Raw genomic sequence first — 26,031 nt, forward strand, 5'->3', positions numbered from 1 at the left:
CTTCAGATGGCCCAGCGTGGCCGATCGCTTGAGCCTAGGAGTTCCAGGCCGGCTGGGGCAACATGCTGAAACCCAGTCTCTCCCTCTCTTTTTTTTTTTTTTTTTTTTTTGAGAGGGAGTTTCGCTCTTGTTGCCCAGGCTACAGTGCAGTGGCAGGGTCTGGCTCCCAGCAGCCTCGGCCTCCCAGGTTTGGGTGGTTCTCCTGCCTCAGCCTCTGGAGTGGCTGGGATTGCAGGCGTGAGCCACCATGCCCTGCTAATTTTGTATTTTGTATTTTTTTTTTTTTTTTGGTAGAGATGGAGTTTCTCCATGTTGGTCAGGCTGGCCTCAATCTGACCTCAGGTTATCCGCTGGCCTCGGCCTCCCGGGGTGCTAGGATCGCAGGCGTGAACCACCGCGCCGGGCCCAATTTTTAATCAGACAGGAATAGATCGGCCTGGCGTCATGGCTCACGCTTGTGATCCCAGGACTTTGGACGGCTGAGCATGGCAAATCGCTTGAGCCTAGGAGATCCAGACCCGCCTGGGCAACATGGTGAAACCTGGTTTTGTTCGTTTTTGTTTTGTTTTGTTTTTGAGGCGGAGTTTCCCTCTTGTTGCCCAGGCTGGAGTGCAGTGGCCTGATCTGGGTTCCCCGGGCCTCCGCCTCCCGGGCGAAGGGTGATTCTCCTGCTTCAGCCTCCTGAGTGGCTGGGATTGCAGGTGTGAACCACCATGCCTGGCTTATTTATTTATTTATTTATTTTGGTTGAGATGGGGTTTCTCCATGTTAGTGGGGCTGGTTTCCAGCTCCTAACCTCGGGTGATCCGCCGGCCTTGGCCTTCCGGGGTGTTGCGATGGCAGGCGTGCGGCACTGCGCCTGGCCCAAAACCCAGACCCTTAACGGAAAAACAAAACAAAAATCACAAAGATTAGCCAGGCCTGGTGGACCCCGCAGGTAGTCCCAGCCACTCTGAAGGCTGATGTAGGAGGATTGCTTGAGCCGGAGAGGGGTGGGGGTGGAGGTGGCAGTGAGCCATCATGGCGCTGCTGCAGTCCAAACTGGGCAATAGAGCGGCACCGTGTCTCAGGAAAAGGGAAAGGAAAATAATAATAAAGAAAAAGAAAGTATACAAAATTGCTAAATCCAGGAACAGCTTCACAATATATTGAGAGAAATAGAGGCAAAGGTTAGCAGACACCAATGCTCACTTAGTGGAACTGCAGGTGTCCCCAAACAGAAGGCTGCTAGTTTTCCAAAAGAAATATATTATTGACAAAAAAAAAGTTGGTTTGCTACAATATACAAATAGCTAAACTTTATATAGCCACGACCCTCTTGTAGCACTGCTCTAAGCCTTTTCCTGCTCTGAAATAGCTACTATTGTTACCTTCATTGTAGAGAAAACAGATGCCAGAGGTGGTTGTGGAAGGACCGCGAAAACTGACTAGGAAATTGACTTCTAAGTTTAGGACTTAAAGGTTCTTCCTGCTCTGCTCCTTACATTGCTACATTTTAGTTAACATACCTATTAAAATACTGGTCCTTTCTATATTTGGAGGGACTCGTCCTGCAGTTTGAAGTTTTTTCTTAGGCTAAGCATTTGGTCAGAAGATCATCTGCGTTTTATGTCAGTTTAAGTTTAGACATTGTTCAGTAAGGAATGTAAATATGAGCAAACAGTTATCTGATTAAATAGAAAACCTAGAAGAAAAATCACCTATGAGGAAGTCAAGAAAATGTGAACTCTGGATTTGTGGCTATTTTCAGAATACTAATTTTTTGGTATTTAATGGCATTGTGAATATATTTATTTTTAAAAATTCCTTGTCTTCTACAGATACATATAAGGTAATTAAAAAATGATATGATGTACAGATTTTACTTCAAAATAATTCAGAAGAAGAACGACTGTATATAAATGAAGTGGGAATATAAATGAAACAAAACTGGCTGTGGCCAGGTGTGGTGACTCATGCCTGTAATCCCAGCACTTTGGGAGACTGAGGCAGGTGGATCACTTGAGGTCAGGAGTTCAAGACCAGCCTGGCCAACGTGGTGAAACATCATCTCTACTAAAAATACAACAGTTAGCCAGATGTGGTGCCGGGTGCCTGTAATCCCAGCTACTCGGGAGGCTGAGGCAGGAGAATAACTTGAACCTGGGAGGCAGAATTTGCAGTGAGCCAAGATCACGCCACTGCACTCCAGCCTGGGCAACCATAGCAAAATCCCACCTTTAAAAACAAACAAACAACAACAAAAAATAACAAAAACAAAAAAACTGTCCATGCCATGAATGAAAAATTGTTGATGATGTGTATCTGTAGGGCAATTATATTATTTTTCTCAACATTTTTTACGTCTGAAACTTTTTATTGAACACATGCACACGTCCCTTGTAACTGGGGCTGCTTCCCCATTATTCTCTCAGTAGCCCTTCTGATTTTCACTTCATCTTCATTCTTAGAGACTCTGGATTTTTTTTTTTTTTTTTTTTGGCAAGTTCAAATATGTCTTTGCAAGGACTAGCCAGTATGTCTACCTACTCAGCCATATTATCAGAAACAGAAAAAGTGTCTAGATTCTTTTCTTGTCCTGTTAAGATTTTTTAAATTCCAAGAACAGTCACCTTCTACCAGACACTCTGATGTTGAAAGACAAAGCATATTTTGTAAGTGGAATGATTTCTGGGCTCAAATTTAGAACAAAGCCACAGATTTCAACAACCCAAAAATAACTTACTGTGACTCACCAAATTTAGAAAGATGGAAATTATTTAAAGAAAGAAAACCTTAATTTACTATGTGACCTCTAAGTATCTGGGCTGAAAATTGTAAAGGTAGAAAGGTAAATCAAAAGATATAGAGACTGTAATCATGCACTTAATGAAGTGCTAAATCAAAGTATTTTTGGCATACGTGGAAGAGTTTAATTTTATCACATTTTTTACTGGTACTATAGCTATTTGCAAGTACATATAAAACTACAGTGTTACATATAAACTACAAAAAAACTTTTTAAAAAAATTTTATTATTATACTGTAAGTTTTAGGGTACATGTGCACAATGTGCAGGTTAGTTACATATGTATACATGTGCCATGCTGGTGTGCTGCACCCATTAACTTGTCATTTACATTAGGCATATCTCCTCAGGCTATCTCTCCCCCCTCCCCCCACCCCACAACAGGCCCCAGTGTGTGATGTTCCCCTTCATGTGTCCATGTGTTCTCATTGTTCAATTCCCACCTATGAGTGAGAACATGCGGTGTTTGGTTTTTCGTCCTTGCGATAGTTTGCTGAGAATAATGGTTTCCAGTTTCATCCATGTCCCTACAAAGGACATGAACTCATCCTTTTTATGGCTGCATAGTATCCCATGGTATATATGTGCCACATTTTCTTAATCCAGTCTATCATTGTTAGACATTTGGGTTGGTTCCAAGTCTTTGCTATTGTGAATAGTGCCGCAATAAACATACGTGTGCATGTGTCTTTATAGCAGCATGATTTATAGTCCTTTGGGTATATACCCAGTAATGGGATGGCTGGGTCACATGGTATTTCTAGTTCTAGATCCCTGAGGAATCACCACACTGACTTCCACAAGGGTTGAACTAGTTTACAGTCCCAAGAACAGTGTAAAAGTGTTCATATTTCTCCACATCCTCTCCAGCACCTGTTGTTTCCTGACTTTTTAATGATTGACATTCTAACTGGTGTGAGATGGTATCTCATTGAGGTTTTGATTTGCATTTCTCAGATGGCCAGTGATGATGAGCATTTTTTCATGTGTTTTTTGACTGCATAAATGTCTTCTTCTGAGAAGTGTCTGTTCATATCCTTCACTCACTTTTTGATGGGGTTGTTTGTTTTTTTCTTGTAAATTTGTTGGAGTTCATTGTAGATTCTGGATATTAGCCCTTTGTCAGATGAGTAGGTTGCGAAAATTTTCTCCCATTTTGTCAAAAATCAACTTTTTAAGAAATGAGACTAATCTAGCAACTTTATTTAAAAGTTTATCTTAAGGAAATAATTAAGGATGGCTGTACAAAAAGGATTTAGCCATGACATGAGAATGTTCTCCCTGGCAAATCAATGGAAATTATTAAATGTGCAAAAGGGAACTGTTGGAATAAATTGTAATACCTTCATATGATCATATGATCATATATCATAACCTTTTAAAATGATATTGAAGAGCTGCATAAATTGACTTAAACACATCTTCGCAACACATCACTGAATAGCAGAAATTTGGGCCAGCAAAGAACATAGAGTTGGTCCAATTTCTACAAAAAAAAAGAAGACTCTAATAGCATGACAGCAGGGAAGAGGGAATATGTCAACGTATGTGTGTATATGTATGTATATGCATAGCAAGTATGAACTTGAAAGGATATATTTCAAATTGTTTACAGAGATTACCCCAGAGAGGTAAATAACTTTGGCCTTTGGTGTTCTATATTCCACATATTCTGAATTTTGTTTTTTTATTTAAATAGAGATGGGATCTTAGCCAGGAGCAGTGGCTCACCCCTGTAATCCCAGCACTTTGGGAGGCTGAAGAGGGCAGATTGCTTGAGGCAGGAGTTGGAGACCAATCTGGCCAACAAGGCAAAACTCTGTTTCTACTAAAACTACAAAAATTAGCCAGGTGCAGTGGCTCATGCCTGTAACCCCAGGTACTCGGGAGGCTGAGGCATGAGAATTGCTTGAACCAGGGGGTGGAGGTTGCAGTGAGCCGAGATCACACCACTGCACTCCAGCCTGGGCAACAGACCAAGACTCTGTCAAAAAACAAAATGAAACAAAATGAAACAACAACAACAAAACAGTAATAAAGAGAAAACCTCATGGACAGGAGCAATGTCTCATGCCTGTAATCCCAGTGCTTTGGGAGGCCAAGATGGGAGAATCGCTTGAGGCCAGGAGTTCAAGACCAGCATGGGCAACATAGCAAGACCTTTTCTCTACAAAAAAATTAAAAATTAGCCAGGCATAGTAGTGCATGCTTATACTCCCAGCTACCCGGGAGGCTGAGGTGGGAGGATCACTTGAGCCTGAGAGTTGGAGGTTGCAGTGATCTGTGATCACACCACTGGGAAGCTACGACCCCATCCCTGCCTCCTTCCTATGTCCAATGCTAGCAATAAATAAGTTTCCCAGACACAAATAATTATTAGAACCTCCTTCCCAAGTGCCAGCTCCAACCTCTGCTAGGTAGGATACAGGGGCAGCCCTACCCTCTGGAATATATAAAATGTTACAGACACAATATGTACACTGGGGAAGGGGGGTCACCCCAGCAGCCCGTGCCCTCACCTGATCCACAGTTAGCCCCACTGTCCTACCTCAGCTACTTCTCTGAATAAGAAGATTGGAGCCCCCACTGAGGGAAAAGTTGCTATGGTGAGAGTAAGGAGGCCACGAGGCCTCCTCCAAACAAACCAACTCTACCAGCCTCTGGCTCTTAAATAACAATCATCATTATCCAGAAATTTAAGGACTCAGCCCTGGTCAAGGTGGCAAAGGGTCTGTTTGTCTTTTCCCATTAGACAGAGGTCTTGTCTTGCTACCCTAATTGTAAAGGAGTGACTGGGAAGGGGTGGTAGGGACATGGTGGTGGTGGAGACTCCAGCCCCACTTCTCCAGGATTTGCTGATAGGGGCCTGCTTTTAATTTTTATTTTCATTCCATGACTTTTTTTTTTGAGACGGAGTCTCGCTCTGTTGCCCAGGCTGGAGTGCAGTGGTGCAATCTTGGCTCACTGCAAGCTCTGCCTCCCGGGTTCATGCCATTCTCCTGCCTCAGCCTCCCATGTAGCTGGAACTACAGGCACCCACCACCACGCCCAGCTAATTTTTATTTTTGTATTTTTAGTAGAGATGGGGTTTCACCATGTTAGCCAGGATGATCTCAATTTCCCGACCTCATGATCTGCCTGCCTTGGCCTCCCAGAGTGCTAGGATTACAGGCATGAGCCACAGCACCTGGCCCCCATGACTTTTTTTTTAAATCCCATAACTTCTTTTTCATAACTTTTTTTTGTAACTTTTCATAAAACTTTTTTCTACTTTTTTGCCACAAGTTTTTTTGCCACAACTTTTTTACATTTTTTATCCTGTAACTTTTCCACCCCATAACTTTTTTTATCCCATAACTTTTTAATTTTGTGTTCTTTTAATAAACACTTGCATAGTTACATTACAATTTTGTAAAAATGAAACAGATTATCTCGTGCCAAGCATGCCCAGCATTTGCACAGTATCAATACCTTCAATACTATAGTTTTCAAGACATGCAAAATAAAATTTTAAGGCAAAAACAGCACTTTGCAACAACTTAATAATTTATTACATTACAGTAGCATCACACCAGCAGTCAATAATGCCACGTGAGGCAAAAGTCTTTCAGTATTTCCATTATACATTCTGTTTACAAGAATTCATAAATTGGAAAAATTCATTCCAAGAAAACTTGGCAAATAAAGCTTTGGACTAGAATTGGCATTTCTTTCTCTAGTTTTCCTTCCCACTGTTTCTTTCTTTTGTACTACAGTATTCATATTTTAAAATGTTTTAACTTATTTCAGAACATTAAGATAACAGTTACATTTTTTAATAGTTACATTGTTTTAAAATGACTCTTTAAGGTAAAGTTTTAGAGAAACTATATTATGGATAGGGCAGATTTACATTTTCAAATTTTCTAAAAATCAGCTTTGGTATTAGAACTGATTTTTGTTCATTTCTGGAAAACCTATCAGATTTAATCCAATACTTTAAAAATGATTATTATATTTGCAATCTTTAAATAGGTGTTTTGATTCTTCCTACAGAAATTAAAATGTATTCAGTGGAACTCACATTTTAAAATTCTGTTTCTGATGAACTCTAACCTTCCAATGTTGCCTTCTAAGCAAACTGAAAGCTGCCTTATACTGAATGAGGAAGAGCACAAATACTCAGCTGAATGTGGTATCACAAAAGACTGCATACACTTTGAAGAAAGACTTAAGTTATTGTCATATGATTTCCATTGTTTTTAGCTTTTTCTTAAATGTATGACAAATACCTACACAAAGAGTGCTATTTCAGTTAATATAGTAAATTTATTTTCCAGACTGACGTTTAGCTTAAATATGCCAGTGTGTGATTTAATCCATAAGCACCTGATGCACACATTATTGTCAGATTGGTTACAGATGCTAAACACTATCTGAAGGTCATTCCTAGTCATTGACATTTATCAGGGTAAAAGTGAAGTGATTTCAATGATAAAAGTACCTTTGAAATACTTTATCAATGTATTAGATAAACCCAGTTTCAGAATGATAAAGAAAAAACATTAGACCAAATAATGTGGCTAATTAACAGTGGTCAAATTTCTAGCCTGAGGGTTTAAAATGGACTTAAAGTAACTGTCTTTAAACTGAGCCCAAAGAATGCAAAAGCGGCAAGTTCAGAAAATAAAAGGCAAGAACAGGACATTAAGTCCTGTCATGAGGATGCCAAATGCTAAAAATGGAGATGGCCTAGTAACTAGAAATCCCCACCCCAGGGAGCACATATACATATCTCCCTACATCCTAATAATATGATGTGTTTTGAAACACAGACATTAGAACTTCATGAAGTTTGAACTGTTGAGTCTTTCCCAAGCATCATCAAGTTATGATTTAGGCAATGTATGACTGAAATTCATTCATTCATCATGCATAGGCACAATCACATAAATACTGCACAAAATATGTCCTTAACTGAAACCAAGAGGTACAAAAACATATTTCGCTCTTCGTAGTTTGTGAAGAAATATAACTCTGTGATTGTGTAGACGCATTTCCTAATACACTGACATTCACAAGTAGTAGATTGCACTGCAGTTTGTAAACATTTTAAATTGCATAAACTTCTCCTTGATTTTCAAATATAGAATAATACTGTTTACTAAAACTCCTTTTTGTTTCAACTAAGTACTCTCACATATATTAGTTTGTAATAATGTTTATTATTATTTTTTAAAGTGTTTTCCATTCCTTCTTTCTTATATCCATTAAGTCCAAATGAGCTCTCATTTTATTTCAATGGAAAAGAGAATGGAAAAGAGGGGAAGGTAACTTGGATAAAGTATGAGCACTTACTACCATATGTATTCTAGTTCTGTAGTTTTCAAACTTCAGGGAGAATCTCAAGGATTATTAAAGCACAGATAGCTGTCCCTCTTTTGCACTTTCTGATTCAGGAGGTGTGGGGCTGGCCCAGGAATTTGCATGTCTAACAAGTTCCCACGTGTTGCTGATGCTGAGGGTCTAAGGACTACGATGTGAGCATCAGTGGTTTAGTGGATATCTACCTAATGAATACATGTTGTATTTCCTTTAGCACCTGTGATTATAGAGGAAACATCTTTCAACTGGAAGATGTCATTAAACAGAGGATAAGAGATCAGGTCAGTAAGAATTAAATTTAAATTAATTGAAATATCACTGAAATGTTTAGAAATAATATGACAGGCCAGGCACAGTGGCTCATGCCTGTAACCCCAGCATTTTGGGAGGTCAAGGCAGATGGATCAGTTGAGGTCAGGAGTTCAAGACAAGCCTGTCCAAGATGGTAAAACTCCCTCTCTAATAAAAATAAAAAAATTAGCTGGGCATGGTGGTGCACACCTGTAGCCCCAGCTACTCGGGAGGCTGAGGCAGGAGAATTGCTTGAACTCGGGAGATGGAGGTTGCAGTGAGCTGAGAGGCACCACTGCACTCCAGCCTGGGCAACAGAGCGAGACTCCATCTCAACATAAATAAGTAAATCAGTAAAGTAAAAATAAAAAATAAAGGGAAGATGGGACAGCTTTTTGTACTTCACGTCCTGAAAATGGGCTGATTTCCCTCAAGAGGCAGCAATTTAAGCTCTCTAGCCTACATGGGATACATACAGGAGAAAAAAGAAGAAAAAGAAAAGAAATATAAATATAAATAAATGAAAATAACACTTCTCTCTGATTATAAAGGAAATCACATTTTTTTCTAATAATTTGGAGGACAAAATATAAAGAAAAATCTTTAATTTTGCCACTCAAAACATTCCAGTTCGTTGCTTTTTACACTTTTTATGCATATAAACATTTTAAAAAGTAGAATCATAACATATGGTCTTTTGTCAATTCCTATATTTTAAGCATGTTTCTATGGCAGAAATTTATCTTGGCATCACCATTTTTAATAGCTGGATGTATTTTTTTTTTTTTTTTTGACACAGAGTCTAACTGTGTCACCCATGCTGAAGTGCAGTGGTGCCATCTTGGCTCACTGGAAGCTCCTCCTCCCAGGTTCATGCCATTCTCCTGCCTCAGCCTCCCGAGTAGCTGGGACTACAGGTGCCCATCACCACGCCTGGCTAATTTTTTGTCTTTTATTAGTAGAGACGGGGTTTCACCTGTTAGCCAGGATTGTCTCAATCTCCTAACCTCATGATCTGCCCACCTTGGCCTCCCAAAGTGATGGGATTACAGGCGTGAGGCCCCACACCCAGCCTGTAGCTGGATGTATGTTAAGAGAATAGTTGCCACCCAGAGGTGAATTTCCTGGTATAAACATTTTAATGGACTCGAGTGAGGATTTTTACACTGAATTCATAGAAGTAGAATTCCTAGAGGAAAATAATATAAAACTGTTTTAGGATTTTTAAAAGAAATGTTCCAATTATCCTGTAGAAAAATTGGTTCAGTTTATGCTCCCACCAGCAAGGACAGAGCTCCAGGTTCCCTCTTCCATTTGTCATCTTTGCAGATCTTTAAGCAGAAAATCTCATTGTTTTCATTACATTTCTTTGATTTCTAGTGCTTTTGAATCTTTTTCATTTGCTCATTGGCCATTTTTATTCTTGTGGGAAGTGCTGGTTTCTCCATTGCCCATTTTCTGCTGGAAATCATTTTTTTTTCTGAGTAATTTTAAAGATTTCCTTATAGGCTAAGGATACAAACCTTTTACCTGTCAATGAGGTTACAAAGACCTTCTCCCAGTAAGTAATTTGTCATTTCACTTTATTTATTTTTTGCTAGCAAAGCACCAAAGTCAAATTCACTTATTTTTTATCCTGCTGAATGAACATATTTTAACAGTGATTTTAGTGGAAACAGGAGCAGGACAGAATGCAATACCTAGATCACACTCTGTCACCCCAACTGGAATACAGTGGCATGATCATAGCTACTGCAGCCTCAAACTCCTGGGCTCAAGCGATTTTCCCACCTCAGCCTCCCAAGTAGCTCTAGGCCTACAGGTGCGTGCCGCCATGCCCAGCTAATTTTTAAATTTTTTTGTAGAGAAGTGAATTTGCTATGCTGCCCAGGCTGGTCTTGAACTCCTGACTTACCCCACCTTGGCTTGCCAATATGCTGGGAGTAGAGGCGTGAACTACTGCTCCCGGCCAAGAGCTTACTTGTGTTTGCTAGCGAGGTTCTTGGTATCTTTTTATATTTGAGGCTTTCGTGCTAGTGCTGAAGTATTACACTCACCATCTGAGGTTTACAGGACTTTTGTTTTAATATTCAATAGAGGGAACTGTTTAGTTTTGCACCTTTGCAAGTATACAAAATGTGCCTACCAGGACTTTGCTTTATATCCATTGAAAAGCAAGAAGTAACACAGTAAAAGTATGCCTGGCTACAGGCTGTGGAAGAATGGAGTATTCTGGTTTAATTCTATTAACTTGGAAGGATGAAGGTGAAAAAAATTCAAAACTTTAATTTCCTGTTGAATGCAATTTGAAAATATAGCCAATGACTCCACTTTTCTTCTCTAGTAAGTTTGGACATTCGGATGTACGTTGTCTTTTATCATAGAATTCCTAGTGTGCCTGAGTCTTATAATGTGAAGATCCTTTTCTAAAACTTTAGATGTAAGAGGCTAGAAATGATATTGGATGAGATCAGGCTGGATGAGAACTGATACCTGTAAATATATTTTTTAGATGAAATCTCTGATTGCCACGCGTTTTCTTATTGAACTCATAAAAATAAAACACACTGGCTGGAGGGTGGAAATAGGAAGGAGATTTATGTCTTTTAATTGCATGTCATTGTTTCATATTGAGACAGAACATATAGTATCCCTGGCTTTGGACCTATAGAAGGAAACACATTTTTCTACCTGCTGTATGGCAGAGGTTCCTGAACACCTGGACAGCTTATTGCAGCACGGATTGCTGGGCCCTACTCCAGAGTTTCTGATTCATCAGGTCTAGGGTGGGGCCTGAGAATTTACATTTATAAGAAGTTCCCAGGTGCTCCTGGTCCAGAGACTATATGTTTGAGAGCCACTCTTACATACTAACTGTAAATTGTAGAACTCTATAAAAAAGCTTAGTTTGGTCTGAGATAAGAAGCACACAGGTAATGGAGCAAATCATGAAAAAGTCAACCCTTGATCCCAGGTAACAATCAATACACAGTGACATAACACAATTCTTGGCTTTCATGATTGCAAGTCATAGCCAAGTATCCAGTGAGAAATTCAGTTTCATTTTCAGGGCTTAGAGGCCAGGTGATTGTAGAAAAATAGGATTTAGTGATTAACCTCATGAGAGTGGGAGTTATTTATGTCCTTTTTCTCTCCCCCATCACTTAGGATTTAGCCCTACTTTAGAAGGGTCCTGTATTTGCTTTAACCTTGTAAAGAACTTTGAGTGCTTATTAAATGGAAAGCTGTGTGTGTGTGTGTGTGTGTGTGTGTGTATGTATATATTTAGAGACAGAGTCTCATTCTGTAACCCAGGCTGAAGTGCAGTGGCATGATTTTGGCTCACTGCAACCTCTGCCTCAGAGGTTCAAGGGATTCTCCTGCCTCAGCCTCCCAAGTAGCTGGCATTACAGGCACCTGCCACCATGCCCAGCTACTTTTGTATTTTTAGTAGAGACAGGGTTTCATCATGTTGGCCAGTCTGGTCTTGAACTCCTGAATTCAGGTGATCCACCCACCCCAGCCTCCCAAAGTGCTGGGATTACAGGCATGAGCCATCACGCCGGGCTCAAAAGCTTTGTGTTTTTAAAGATATTAGACATGTTTCTTGTTTTTTGTTTTTTTTTTTAACTTAACACTAATGTAGGAGAATAAGAGAAAGTTTTTCCAAAAAAGAGAAAACATTGTGATTACTTTATCTTATTGGAATGTTGGATACTAAAGTCTGCTTTATCAATCATCAAGCACACTATAAAATTTCCATTTTAATAGGATTTGTACCTCAACTGAGGTAATAAAGTTTTAAAGTTTTTCAAGTGAAAGCCAGCCCCGCCCCTCTCCTGGAGTGGATGGGGACAGCAGTTGCATGGGCAGCTTTCCTTGTGACAACACAGGTCCTTCATGACACGCTGCTGTCTGGCCACAACTCCTTTTCCTTTCATCTTTCTCATTGGCCAATGGGCTTCAAGCATTAAGGCCATGCCCCTATTCTGCATTCTAGTGCAGCCCTGGTTACGCCTCCTCTGGCTCAGTCACACAGCGACGTAGAGGTGACTGGAGGTGTATAGTTGTCCTCACCTGGATCGTGCTGATGTGGCCCCAACCCCACCTCCCTGACCATCCCCACCTCCCTACCCACCCCCTCCCCCCTACCCACCCCCACCTCCCTACCCACCCCTACCTCCCTACCCACCCCCACCTCCCTACACACCCCCACCTCCCTACACACCCCCACCGCCCTACCCACCCCCACCCCCCTACCCATCCCCACACCCCTACCCACCCCCACCTCCCTACACACCCCCACCTCCCTACACACCCCCACCTCCCTACACACCCCCACCTCCCTACCCACCCCCACCCCCCTACCCACCCCCACCTCCCTACACACCCCCACCTCCCTACCCACCCCCACCTCCCTACCCATCCCCACACCCCTACCCACCCCCACCTCCCTACACACCCCCACCTCCCTACACACCCCCACCTCCCTACACACCCCCACCTCCCTACACACCCCCACTCATCTACCCATCCCCACCCCCCTACCCACCCCCACCTCCCTACCCAACCCACGATGTCCAAAGAAACCCGACAGAACAAATTGGCCGAGGCTAAGGAAAAGGTAAACGCACAAGCACCCTAACCCAAGCTGAGGCCCCCTCTGACAGCTGAGCTGATGCCAGTCTGTGCCACTCCTGAGGCACACCGGGCTGGGCTCCCCCAGTACCTCTGGGATCCCCACACCAAAATCTTGTCAGTCAGCCCAACCCCCACATGAGTCCTGCCCCTGCCCTGCCCGGCACCCCAGGGTGACTTTGAGCAGGTGACTCCCGGGGCTTCCAACTCCATACTCTGCCCTTACCCCCTGCTACCCCAAACCCGACCTCCCTGGGCTCTTTGGGCTCACATCTCCAAGGACCTGGGTGCCCCAGAACCTGCCCTCACCAGTTGCCACAGGGTGACATTGGGGATGTGACTCCTGGGGCTCCTTGCTCCTTACTTGGCCCTCACCTCCTGCCGCCCCAAGCCTGACCTCCCGGGGCTCTTTGGGGTCATGTCTCCAAGGACATGGGTCCCAATTTTGTGACCCCCCCTCCCCAGTCTCAATGCGGCCACTTGGGCATTGCACTAATGTGTCCCCCCCACCCCCGCCACTCCACCGAGGAGTGGAATGTAGTGATGTCACAGTCCCTCTACAAACTGTCATTACTACCACAAGACTGCCCTTTGGTCTTAGGACCCAGTCCCCTAAGTGTTCTTGCCCACTTCTGTTTCCTCTGGTTGCAGCACAGGTTTCCAGCTGGAAGGGGAATGGGGACCGTGGGACCTAGAAGAGAGAGGTTTCAGGCTGCCTGACTTCCTTACCACAGACGTTGACAGTGTGAAAAGCCTACACCTCCCCCATGAGCTCCACATGTTGACAGTGTCTCTGGGTGGCAATGGGAGAACGGGTTGGGTTGGGTTTTCTCCCAGGCTTCTACTCTCCAGAGACACTTTAACATTTTTTCTGAGTTCTGCACCTCAGATTTGAATTCTCCATTGTTCTGGGACCAGAGTGCCCCTCAGTCACTGGTTTCTGGAGTGAGATCTGCTTATCTTCTGTGGAACAGATCTTGGGAAACTGGACTTGACAGCTTGAGTCTTCCTCATCTCATCTCAACCTGGGGTACTTTGAGTGCCACAGGATAAATATGGGGCATCTTTCTGAAGCATCAGTTTCCCTTGATTCTATTGAGAGATGAAACATTAATGTACTTAGGGATGAAAGTCACATAGATTTATAAGAGTATACAAGACTTCTCTCTGAAATGAGGCTTGGGTTGTCCTCTTTCTGCTAAATTCCCGGATTTAACAGAAAGGCTGCCTTCTGCCATGAGGATACATTGATGTAAAGATTTGAGAGGTACTGGTGTACTTCTTAACACTAACAGACGTGTGAGGGTGAATAACTCTAAACCACAGAGTGTACAGTTCCTGCCTGCTTAATATTTGCTTTTCTACCTCTGCCTCTGGTTTTGGTCCCTGGCAGCTGCTGATTTGTGGCAAAATCCCAGAGCTCAGAGTCAGAAAACTGAGTTTAAGTTCCATTACTGCCTTTTTTTTCAGCCATGGTATCAATCTCTCTCAGTCACTAAGTGATTGTGACAACATTTCCTACAGTTGGTGGCATTAAATCAGATGGTCTATAAGAGTATTTAGTATAAACTGTGAAGCAAGATGTGACTGTAGGATCTTGTAGTTCTCATGAGTATCATTGCTCTTCCTTTCCACAGTTGAGAGACCATCATGCCCAGACCAGCCCTAGTGTTGGTGCAGGAGCAAGCGACGCCAAAAAGAAGAAAATAAATAATGGCACTAACCCTGAGACAACCACTTCTGATGGTTGCCACTCACCTGAGGATGTGAGTCTTGGCTGGCCAGGCTCCTTGGGGACAGAGGGCCCAAGGGGTGGTGGAGGGTAATTGTTAAGATTGTGGAAGAACTGCCAGGTACTGGTTAAGAGTTCTGGGTTTGAATCCTACCTCTCCATCTCCTAGGGATATGATTTAGGGCAAATAGCTTGATCTCTTTGGGCCTCTCTTTTCACATCTGTAAAACAGGAGTGGTATTGTTTTACTTGTATTTGTGAAGTTTAAATGAGATTTATCATTGTGTTTTTATGTTAATCCCTAGTCCAGGGCCTGCTATAAACTCTCCTTCTTGGGCTTGCATTTCCTGAGGTAGAGTTAGAGAGTATCAGAGGTTTCTGTTATCTCTGAGAGCCCGACAGTTAAAGGCCCACTAGAATGGAAACCTCGGGGCCAAGGGCTCCTCTCTGCCTTTTCTGACCTCTATCCCTGCTGTGAGGAGCTGTCCCTGGCCCGTATGTGCTCAACGTTTGCTGAATGAATGCACCTTTCTAAATCACAAGCTGGCAGAAGGGTGGGCTTTTCTCACACTCCATCTCCGAAGGTTTCTGTTACTGTCTTTTCAAGAGAATCTAGTTTCAGACTTTGAGTTCCGCGGCTGTGGGCAAAAACCAACAAAGACCCAAATCCTTCTTCTTTGGGAGTTGAGGAGAGTTGACCAGTTCATGTTCCCATTGGGTCTGAGAACTTTGCCCTTAAAATCCATTCCTGACCCCTGCCGACTGCTTCCTGGCCTGAGGAATAGAGTCGAGGGGGCCACCCTCAGTCACCTTCCTTTGACTCTCCCCACAGAAACAACAGAACCGAGCTCAGCTGAAAGAAGTAACATGGTTTCTTTCTTTGCTCATGACATGACTGCTGGGTTTGGGGGGCACTCAGATGTAGAGGCCCCAGTCTCATCTTGCCTACTCCCAGCCTGGGGAGGAAGGCTCACCTCCCAGATTCCACCCCATCTCCACAGGGTCCCTGATAACCTGGTCCCATGGGTGGGCCTGTCCTGGGGCAGGGGGCCATTCTGGGGGCATGTCTCTTGCTCTGGATCTCTGCCTCCCCCTAGTAGGAGCTCTTTCTTCCTCTTCCTATAGGAAAAGAAGGCGAGCCATCAACACCAGCCAGCCCTAAGGAGGCAGCTAGAGGTGAGTGGAGGGGGTGAAGTTCCCTCCTGTCCTCTGGATGAGGTTTCTTTGCTTCTCTTTCAGCACTTGCTTGTCTTTTCTCCCAAAGGCCCAGGATCATACCATAGAAATCCTTATGTGTCAGAAAATTGAACTGGAGACAGTGCTCTACTACAGCCAGGATGCTGCCGGGAAATTTGAAGGTGGGAATCTGGGCACCCCATCATCCCTCAACCTCGCACTTTCACAGGCCTTTGGGGGAGTCCTTTGGGCCGCATCTCAACCTCTCTCATTCCAGGAGAGTCCCATTATCTGGCAGACCACCTGCATCATTCCTGGCACTTTGAAGGAGAGTTACAGCCGGCTCTCTCCTCTGTGTCCATACAGCACAAGAAGGCAGACAGGGTGAGTCCAATCACCTGCACGGTCCCATGGGAGCCCAGCTTTGCAGATAGAGGAATGAGCCTAAAGGTCCCTTCTGCAGGATGCAGTGTCCTGCCCAGAAGACAGCATGGGCCATTTCTTGCTGCTTTTGTGTGTGGTTGTTAGAGGCAGGTTAGGGCTGAGTCAGCTGCTGTGGGTGAGTTGTGGGGTGCTGTGGGGAGCAAGCACTGGACACAGAGCTCCGAGGCCAAGTGCCCACCCTGCCCATACTTGGCTGCACCCTTGGTCAAATCCTAGGTGGGGGTTAGGGTACTTGTACCATGAAAGTACAGAAGAGTATCTTTAGTATGTTACCATTTGTGTAGAGAGAGGGAACACACATACATGTGTGTGTGTATGTATTATGGTAATATAAATAAAACATGTTTGTAAGGATTCGTAAAAACTCAGGAGATAGGAACAGTGTTGGGGGGAGATATTTCCCTTCTGTACCTTCTGAGGTTTGGACTATGCCAATGTATCGTTCTTTCAAAAATCAACAAAGGATTAATTTCCTTCTCCTTATCTGTGTCCCTACCCCCAGTGAAAGAATGGGCTTAGAGAATCAGATATACCTGGGTTTTGAAATCCCAGCTCTAAGTGATCTTAGGCAGCACTTAACCTTTAATACCCCATGTTTTTCATCTACACAATAGAGATAATAATGGTAACCATCTCCTATGGAGGTTGTGAGGATTAAATGGGATTGTTAGCATCGTGCCTGGTGAAGCACTCAATAAAGGTTCCAACAGTGGTAGTAATAAGAGTAATAGGAATAGCAATATTATCTGATCTCTCTGGGCCCCTGTTAGCCAGCTATCAATTCAATCTCTTTCCGTGTCCCTTCCACCCTTACTGAGTTCTTTGAAAAACAAGTGACAGCCAGGTGCGGTGGTGCATGCCTGTAATCCCAGCTACTTAGGAGGCTGAGGCAGAAGAATCACTTGAACCCAGGAGGCGGAGGTTGCGATGAGGTGAGATCATGCCTGTGCACTCCAGCATGGGCAACAAGAGAGAAACTCCATCTCAAAAAAAAAAAAAAAAGAAAGAAAGAAAGGAAAACAAATGAGACCATGGGCTTGGAAATGTCTTCAGAACATGTCGGGTGTGATTGAGAGGGAGCAAGAGTTACTGTGGAGTAGTCACTGTAGCTGTCATTACTGGTCGGCCAGCTGCTCCTCTGCCTGCTCTATCCTGACTTGACCTTTCTCTATTTGCAGTACATCGAGGAGTTAACAAATGAGAGGGACACCATGAGTCTGGAGCTGTATAGGAACATGTAGGATGGGGGAAGTTGGGATGGGAGGTCTGGGAGCCCTTAGTGGGGGTGGTGTGCTGGGAGGTGGGGGGTACAGGTAAGCATGGTGAGTGGCTCGTACAGGTTTTCATGTGTGTGCAGGGAAGCTCTAGTGCCGCCTGTGCCACTGACTCATGGGGTAGCCTCAGGCAACTCATGTCCTCTCTCTGGCCTGCCACCTGGGACTTTTAATTCCTGGGGTCCCTTCCAGTGCCATGATTCTGTGGTTGTGGGGTGAGGGTAGAGGGTCGATCACCAAAGTGGTCCTTTCTGTTCTTCATTCATTCCTTTCTCTACTGCCTCTGGCTATAGCATAACCAATGAGGAGCTGAAGGAGAAAAATGCCAAACTACAAGAAAAACTTCGACTCGTAGAATCTGAAAAGTCTGAGATCCAGCTCCACATCAAGGGGCTAAAAAGGAAGCTGGAGAAGGACAAAATCCTGCTGCCACAGGTGAGAGACTGCAGCCCTCAGGGTTGTGGGAGCCCCATCCAGCTGGGACCATGGTCTAGGGATCATGCAGGGTATGGGGAGGGTCCAGCCAAGAGTTGGAAAATTTGGGTCCTTGTTCTGGTCCCACCATAGAATCCTCTAGAGTGTGCTAAAAATCTACAAAGTGGGGACCTGTCTGGGAAATCAGAACCTCAGGGTTAGGGCTTAAAATTTCTTTTTAAAGAATCATAGATGAAAACTGTTATTTTATAGATTACATTTATATAGCTAGCTTATGAGTCTATTTCCTTTTCAGGTTCAAACCAACACTTTGCAGGAGGAGAAGATGTGGAGGCAGGAGGAGAAGCTACAGGATCAGAAGGAGAAGATACGGAAGCAGGAGGAGAAGCTACAGGATCAGGAGGAGAAGATACGGAAGCAGGAGGAAAAGATGCGGAGACAGGAGAGAAGCTGTGGGCACAGGAAAAGGAGCTGTGGGAGCAGCAGGAGCAGATGTGGGAGCAGGAAAAGGAGCTGCAGGATCAGGAAAAGAAGATGAAGGAGCAGGAGCAGCAGATGAGGGAGCAGGAGGAGAAGATGTGGGAGCAGGCAGAGAAGATTTGGGAGCAGGAGGAGAAGATGTGGAGACAGGAGGAGAGGCTGTGGCAGCAGGAGAAGCAGATGTGGGAGGAGGAGGAGAAGATGTGGGAGCAGGAGAAGAAGATGTGGAGACAGGAGGAGAAGCTGCAGAAGCAGGAGAAGGAGGTGCATGAGCTGGAGGAGCAGATGCGGAAGCAGGAGGTGCAGATGCGGAAGCAGGAGGAGCAGATGAGGAAGCAGGAGGAGCAGATGAGGAAGCAGGAGGAGCAGAGCGGAAGCAGGAGGAGCAGATGAGGAAGCAGGAGGAGCAGATGAGGAAGCAGGAGGAGCAGATGAGGAAGCAGGAGGAGCAGATGAGGAAGCAGGAGGTGCAGCTGTGGAAGCAGGAGAAGGAGCTGCGTGAGCTGGAGAAGCAGATGCGGAAGCAGGAGGAGCAGATGTGGAAGCAGGAGGAGCAGATGCAGAAGCAGGAGGAGCAGGCGTGGAAGCAGGAAGAGCAGAGGCCCGAGCTGGAGGAGCAGATGCGGAAGAAGGAGGAGAAGATTTGGAAGCAGGAGGAGCAGATGCAGAAGCAGGAAGAGCAGATGAGGAAGCAGGAGGAGCAGATGCGGAAGCAGGAGAAGGAGCTGCGTGAGCTGGAGAAGCAGATGTGGAAGAAGGAGAAGCAGATGGGAGAGGTGGAGGAGCAGATGTGGAAGCAGGAGGAGCAGATGCACGAGCTGGAGGAGCAGATGCGGGAGCAGGATGAGAGGCTGCGATTGAAGGAGGAGAGGCTGTGGGATCAGGATGAGAAGATGCGCGAGGAGGAGGAGAAGATGTGGATACAGTAGGAAAGGCTTCGGGAGCAGGAAAAGGAGCTGCGGGAGAAGGAAGAGGAGATGCAGAAGCAGGAGAAGATGTGGGGGCAGGAGGAGAAGATGCGGGAGGAGGAGAAGAAGATGCGGGGGCAGGAGGAGAAGATGCGGGAGAAGGAGAGGATGGGAGAGCAGGAGGAGAAGATGCGGGAGAAGGAGAGGATGGGAGAGCAGGAGGAGAAGATGCAGGAGGAGCGGTGCTCAGAGCCCTGCCTCCCTCCCTCCAAAGACCTTTCTGATAGGAGCCACCCTGGCAGCGTGAAGCCTGCACGAGAGGCCGGGAAGGGTTATTCCCATGACAACCGCACTGCACAGCAGATCATGCAGCTGCTTGGTGGAAGGAAGAATGCCCAGGAGCGCCCAGTCTTAGGCAGCACCTCCTGCATCCCATTCTTCTACCGAGGAGATAAGAAAAAGATGAAGATCATCAGTATCTAAAAGCCAGCACTGTCAACAAGGCCTACAGAAGTGTAAGCTGCCGTGGAACTTTGTGAATATAGTCTGAGAACAAACTTGAAAAAAAGAAAAAAAAAAAAGAAAATTTATTTTAAATTGTGGCAAAATACTCACCTGGCATGGTCGCCCACACTTGTAATCGCAGCACTTTGGGAGGCCTAGGTGGGTGGATCACCTTAAGTCAGGAGTTCAAGACCAGCCTGGCCAACATGATGAAACCCCGTTAAAAAAGTTAGCTGGGCATGGTTGCACATACCTGTAATCCCGGCTACATGGGAGGCTGAGGTTGTAGTGAGCCTACATCACACCACTGCACTCCAGTCTGGGTGACAGAGTGAGACTACACCTCAAAAAAAAAAAAAAAGTTTCTACCTGAGGACTATAATATCTATGTACATTTCTATTGTTTTTTTCTTGGTCTTTCTCATTTAGTCTTGTGTTGTCTTGTCTTATGGCATGCCTAGTAAACTTTTATCTGCCTCCAGAGAGTAGTGACTTTGACTTTATGGCACACAATTGGAGTAAGAGCAGACCGCCTTCATCTGGTTTGGGACTAAGCTAGTTCAAAGCAGGTTTTAGGTTTCATGACAGCTGGTCTATGTTTTATTCATTTGGACTCCTAGGGGTGGCCCTTCCAGGGTCCCCACCAAGGTCCCATCTCCTTCCTGGGACCCAAATTCTCATTAGGTCATTTCAGCCCTGTGAGAGTGCCAAACAGTCAGCTAGGCTCTCCAGCCTCTTAACTATCACTTCACACTCAGTTTCTTAGCCTCTTAGCCCTCTACTGTTGACCAATCACCAAATGTGGGAAAAGCACTATAGACTGTCAGGGTCACTTCCTAGGCCTGGTCACTCAAGTCCTGGCTGAGGTCTTCAATTACCTTCCAACAACTGTTTTTGATGGGGGGGGGACACATTTTTTTGTGAGAGTCTAAATAGTTTCTGTGGCATAAATGCATGGTTTAATGGTGCCTGGGTTGTAACAGAAAAGTGTATGGGCAAAAATCATAAGGGAAAAATGATTCATATTTTATGTCTGTCTACATTAGACCTGCTCAGGGAATAGAATTTGGGAATCACATAATAAATAAGAAACTGCATGCTTGATTGAACATTTGCTTTCTTCACTATCAGGACATGGGGACATATATTTTAAGGCTTTTAAAGGCATTTGGGAGAGATTTTATATAGGCCATAAAATGCATTACCCCTCAAAAATAAGAATCACTGAAGAATATAGTTGACTCACAGAAAAAAAAAAATCCTCTCTAATTTTAAGCCGCTATTAGTTCTCTTTACAAAAAACTTGGGAAAGTTATTATTTTTATTTTTTTGCAAACTTTAACCATGACCTCGCTTTACTTCCATGTATTTAATTTCACTGAAATTATATTTCAAAGAAAAGTCTTTCTGGAAATTGTTTTTACTTTAATACCCAAAATTGGAACAACAGCACTCACAGGAGCGAGGCTCCAACCAGTGGATCAGCTGTTTGGCGTGGATGTAGAAGAAGGTGCATTGAAACTCAGTACATCTGTGTTTAGCCTTAGGCAGGAAGTCTGTTTCTTCAAGTAAACCTAATGTACTAAAGATACTCCCTGCAGATGGCTTGTTTCCAGCCCATGGCAAGGTAGACAAGTCACATGGCTTTAAAGGCAAAGCTGTCTTGTCTGTCTCATGGGGACATAAGAACAATCGATTGTTGAAGGAATCCTAGGGCTTTTGGCTTCCAGTACAGACAGACAAGATGTGCCTCTCTCGACCTTGCTGAAGCAGGCCCCAAATATTCACTCCTAGAACATGGAGACAAAGAAAGAAATTGAACTTTCCAATATATTCCAGTTTCTTCTAGATTCAAATATAGCTCTGAAATGAAGATGAGATTGTTTGCATTGTTGCATTGTTTTGAAATTTTATTATTAAACCCCACAATTTGAAGGCACGGAAATGTTTGCCTAGCATTCAGCACACCCCAAACATTTCCAGATGGGTTGCAAGAAGTCAACCTCATCCAGATTTTGTTTCTGCTGGAGATGTCATCCCCTGCTGTATGTCCTTGCATATTTTTCCTGCCAGCTGTGGGAAGTGACAGGACATGGTTTAATTTGGGCTGCTGTTCTGTTTCTTTAAGCCTGCAGCAGACAGCCCTTTTGAAACTCACCCTTTGCCTCTCCTCCCGCCTATAATTCTTTTTTTCCTCATTTTTTTTCTGATAGTGCATATTACTTGAGATTTTCCTGGAAAAGTTGTGATTATCTGGAATTGGATCTTCTGCCACCTTCAACAGCTCGAATCCTTGTAGGCTAGCAGCTAACCTAGAGCTGGCAGACTCAAATGGAATCTTGATCTCTTCATATTTAAGGCACAGAAAACTCAAAAGGAGTGCTTTGTAAAATACTTCTGTTTATATTATATGTATGATAATTAGCATGAGTACAAAATGAGCAAAATTTACCTGGGCTCAGGTAGACTTTCCTATGGATCAGATAAATGGAAATGAAAAAAAGTATGAGGACACAGATTTGCTGATTGTTCTCCATCTTTTATATTTATTTCTTAACTTGTCTTGGTCTACTGTAGAATGTTCCAGAAATGTCATTGGGTATAATGTCTGATTTAGCACTGACTTATTTGTGGGTTTGCTTCGAGTGTATTTTCCTTGGGCTTTGGGTATATGACTGCCACAAATTTTAATTACACTAATTAGACGTAGGTGGATGCTTAAGCCCAGTTGGAGTCCTAGCCCTGTTCAGCTGCCTCTGTCATTAGTTTTTCTGGTGACATGGTTTGGCACCATCTTCCAACACATTTTCCGGAAATTAGTTTTAAGTTCAAAAATAACTTGTTTAATAAAGCTACTGACATTCAACTAGTGTCTTTAACTTGTTGAAGTGGACTTGAGTAAAATGCATACATTTAAACTGTAACTTGTGTACCCATTTCTTTCCTTAACTGTGGGCTTTCAGATTTGTTTGGTGGCTAGAGAGGGAGTCATGCCCGATCCTCATGAGTCCCTGTGCTCGTGTCTAGTTTAGGTGAAGCCTGACTTGGCTCAGGGCTGGGTGGCAGGTTTTAATGTGTGTGGCAATGCTAGTCAATTGGGGATATCCACATGGCTCATAGTGTAGAGAAGGCTTCTGAGGTCTAGACCCAACAGGTGGGAAGCCAGCCTTGATTAGTGCCATGGACCACGGGCACAGGAGGAGTCAGTCTCAGGAGCACCTCTGCCCTGCATCTCCCTCAGAGGATATAGGGCCATGTGTGCCTGCCACTTCCCTGTTCTCACAGCTCTTTGTGATGTCAGAGAAGCCTTTGGATTTTGTTTTTTGGGAGAGTGTGCCAAACTATGGCCTCCACAGCATGGGGTTCAGGTTGAGTTTGCCATTCCTAGTTTCTCCCTGGAAACATATCCCTCCTCTTTAACCCTACTTAAAGGGTTTAAAACATTCTACTCTTACTTTTAAAGGATGCTTTAAAAATACAGGCCACATCTGTTTCACTTAATCTGCATTCAACAGCACCTCATGACACAAAAAGTAATGCAGTCTGTTTGCCAAGCAAGCATTTGGAAATTTTGAGGCACAGAAACTGATAGGAGCCTCCGTTTTTCCACCTTGAGGATTGTTGCACTTTGCATCCACCCAGGTCATCTCTCAGCAGCATCCACGCTCACAGGGCTGCCTCTCGTCCTCTCACATATTTTCAGGTGTGTTTGTTCACTATTCAATGCACTCAGCTTTTGTCAAGTGCCCACTTGCTCTCTGCAAGGTGTTTTGAATTCACATATGGCCAGGGGCTCTGATGCAGGGAGGAGCACACAGAACCAGAAGACATGGAGCATGGGGCTTCCAAGGTCTTCCCTTCAGGAAGCCAGATGATGAGGGCATTTCTCCTTTGTTACTTTGCTAAAGCGGCTGACAGTAGTTAGACACAGCTGAGGAGGCGGGAGGCCTGCAGCACTTCTGGGGGTCCAGCATGCTGTTTAGCTACTGATGAGGGTGGGCAGAAGAAACAAGCAGACTCCCTCCTGCTCTGGGACAGTTTCACGTAGGAAACCAGGAGTCTGAGCCACCCAGAGTATGGGCATGTTGAGGGCTGCTGGCCTTTTTGTCAGGTCTTCGGAACAGGCACGATGGGGTTATTGTCATCTCGAATCTCAGGCTAAGGGAGCTTCAGGAAAAGATTTCTGCACCATTTTTTTAGGACATTGTTTCCAAATCCTTTAAAGTGTAAGGGTCACTTGGTGCAATCATTTCACTACTTATTTGGCAAAGGGAGTTTACAGAATCAGTATGGAACGTGGAGACGATGTGAAGATGGCGTTTTCAGTCTGCTGATGTCCTTGTTTCCTCCTTGTCTCTCTTGCAAAGTCGCCAACCTCCAGCAGCAGCTGGCCCAGCTTGACAATGAGTCCCGGCCAGGCACGGCCGAGGCTGACAGGGACCGGCTGCAGCTCATCAAGGAGAAGGAGGCCCTGCGGCAGGAGCTTCAGCTCATCATTGCACAGCGCTGCTCCGCGGGAGATGTGGTCCTGCTGGAGGAGGAGCGGGAGCGCCTGGAGGAGGAGCTGCGATGTGCACGGGCCACCTCCGCACAAAGCGCCATGGAGAGATGGGTCAACGGGGACAGGACCTCCAGCGGAAAGCCTGCTGGAAAAACTCCACGGGGTGGCTTGTGTGTGGCTGAAGGGTGTTCCTGATGATCGCTCAGAGCTTCTCCTGCCTGGATGTTCCCTGGTCTAGGAGGGGCATGCAGAGGGGGACACTGCCTTCTGCTCCCTGGGTCTCTGGAGCCTCTGCTCTGAAGCAGGAGGTGATAAGGGGGAAGGAGTGAGGGAAGATGGGTGACCTCCACCTCCCACCATGCCCCACCCTTCCCGAAGTTTGTGCTTGGTGCTTTCACCTGCCTTTGTGGGACCCTGCCCTGAGCAGGCTGTGGTCCCACTCCGGCCCGGGCAGCTCTGTTGCATGGGGGGAAGAATTCCCTGTTCCTGACATGGTGAGCATGGTGGGAATCCACCTACTGCTTTCCTCTCCAACTTTGATTTCTAGCCAGGAGAGCCTGCTCCTCTCTGGCATTGGGAAGCTGGCCACCTGTTGTGCATCTGTCCCGAGGCTCCTTCACCACGCAGGACAAGCAAAGCCAGCATGGTGGCTTTGGTATTCGGTGCCACTAGGTCGTTCAGCCTTTCCTCGTGTGCCGTGTGTCCTGGTTTCCACTTGCTGTGTGAGATTGCAGATTGTGTCAAAGGCTGGGCCTGCCTTCCACACTTAGCAGCAGTTTCTCTGTGGCTATCAGCTGGGCTTTGGAGAGCAGCCCCTCCCCCATGTGTTAAAGTCTCGCCCCCGGAGCTCACATGAGCAGCTCCACAGAGACTCTAATAGACGCTTGGATGATTGGATCTGTTCAGATGCTCTTACTCCTACTGTTTCACAATGGGTGTCTGTATTGTTGGCGTCCTTTATGCTTGGATGTTCATGGGTCATCTTCATAGGAGACAAGTCTGTGGCTTGGCACGAGGGGCTCATGGCAGCCTGAGGGAAGCGGTGGTGTCTGGAGAGTTGAGCTCAGAGCCCTGGGCAGGTGAATTTCATTTTGCCTGAGATGGTGGCATGCCCTGTCACTTCACCTGGAATCAACCATGAGGAGAATCTGAATGTAAAAGGGACTGTGCAGCTGAAGTTTTCTACTGTGCTCTTGCATGGCTGCGTTTGTTTTCAGCTAAACATTTCCTTCTGTTCCACCCCTGATATTCTTGTATGTGTGTTCTGCATAGGAGGGCCTGGGAGTTGCTGTTGCTTCTCTGTGAAGGGGGGAGGACTTGGCCCCACAAATGTCGCCTGCATCTCAGGGCCCCACACCCATGCTCCTTTGACTGTGGCTGCTGTCACCATGTGGAAATCCAGCACACACACGTGCTGTGGCCCCTGAGTACAAGTCTGCAGCCCTCCATGGAGCCAGTGTTAGCCCCGATGCCTGGGTTCAAGGGTGGGGACAGCA

The 26,031-nt window shown here is 45.0% G+C and overlaps 1 pseudogene; it reads left to right on the plus strand.

Moving 5' to 3' along the window:
* The first annotated feature begins 836 nt into the window (after window positions 1-836).
* On the plus strand, window positions 837-20,128 carry LOC129050559 (golgin subfamily A member 6-like protein 6; annotated as a pseudogene).
* Window positions 20,129-26,031: the final 5,903 nt, after the last annotated feature.

This window comes from Pongo abelii, chromosome 16 (assembly GCF_028885655.2).
Source record: "Pongo abelii isolate AG06213 chromosome 16, NHGRI_mPonAbe1-v2.0_pri, whole genome shotgun sequence".
In the NCBI taxonomy this organism is placed as follows: Eukaryota; Metazoa; Chordata; class Mammalia; order Primates; family Hominidae; genus Pongo; species Pongo abelii.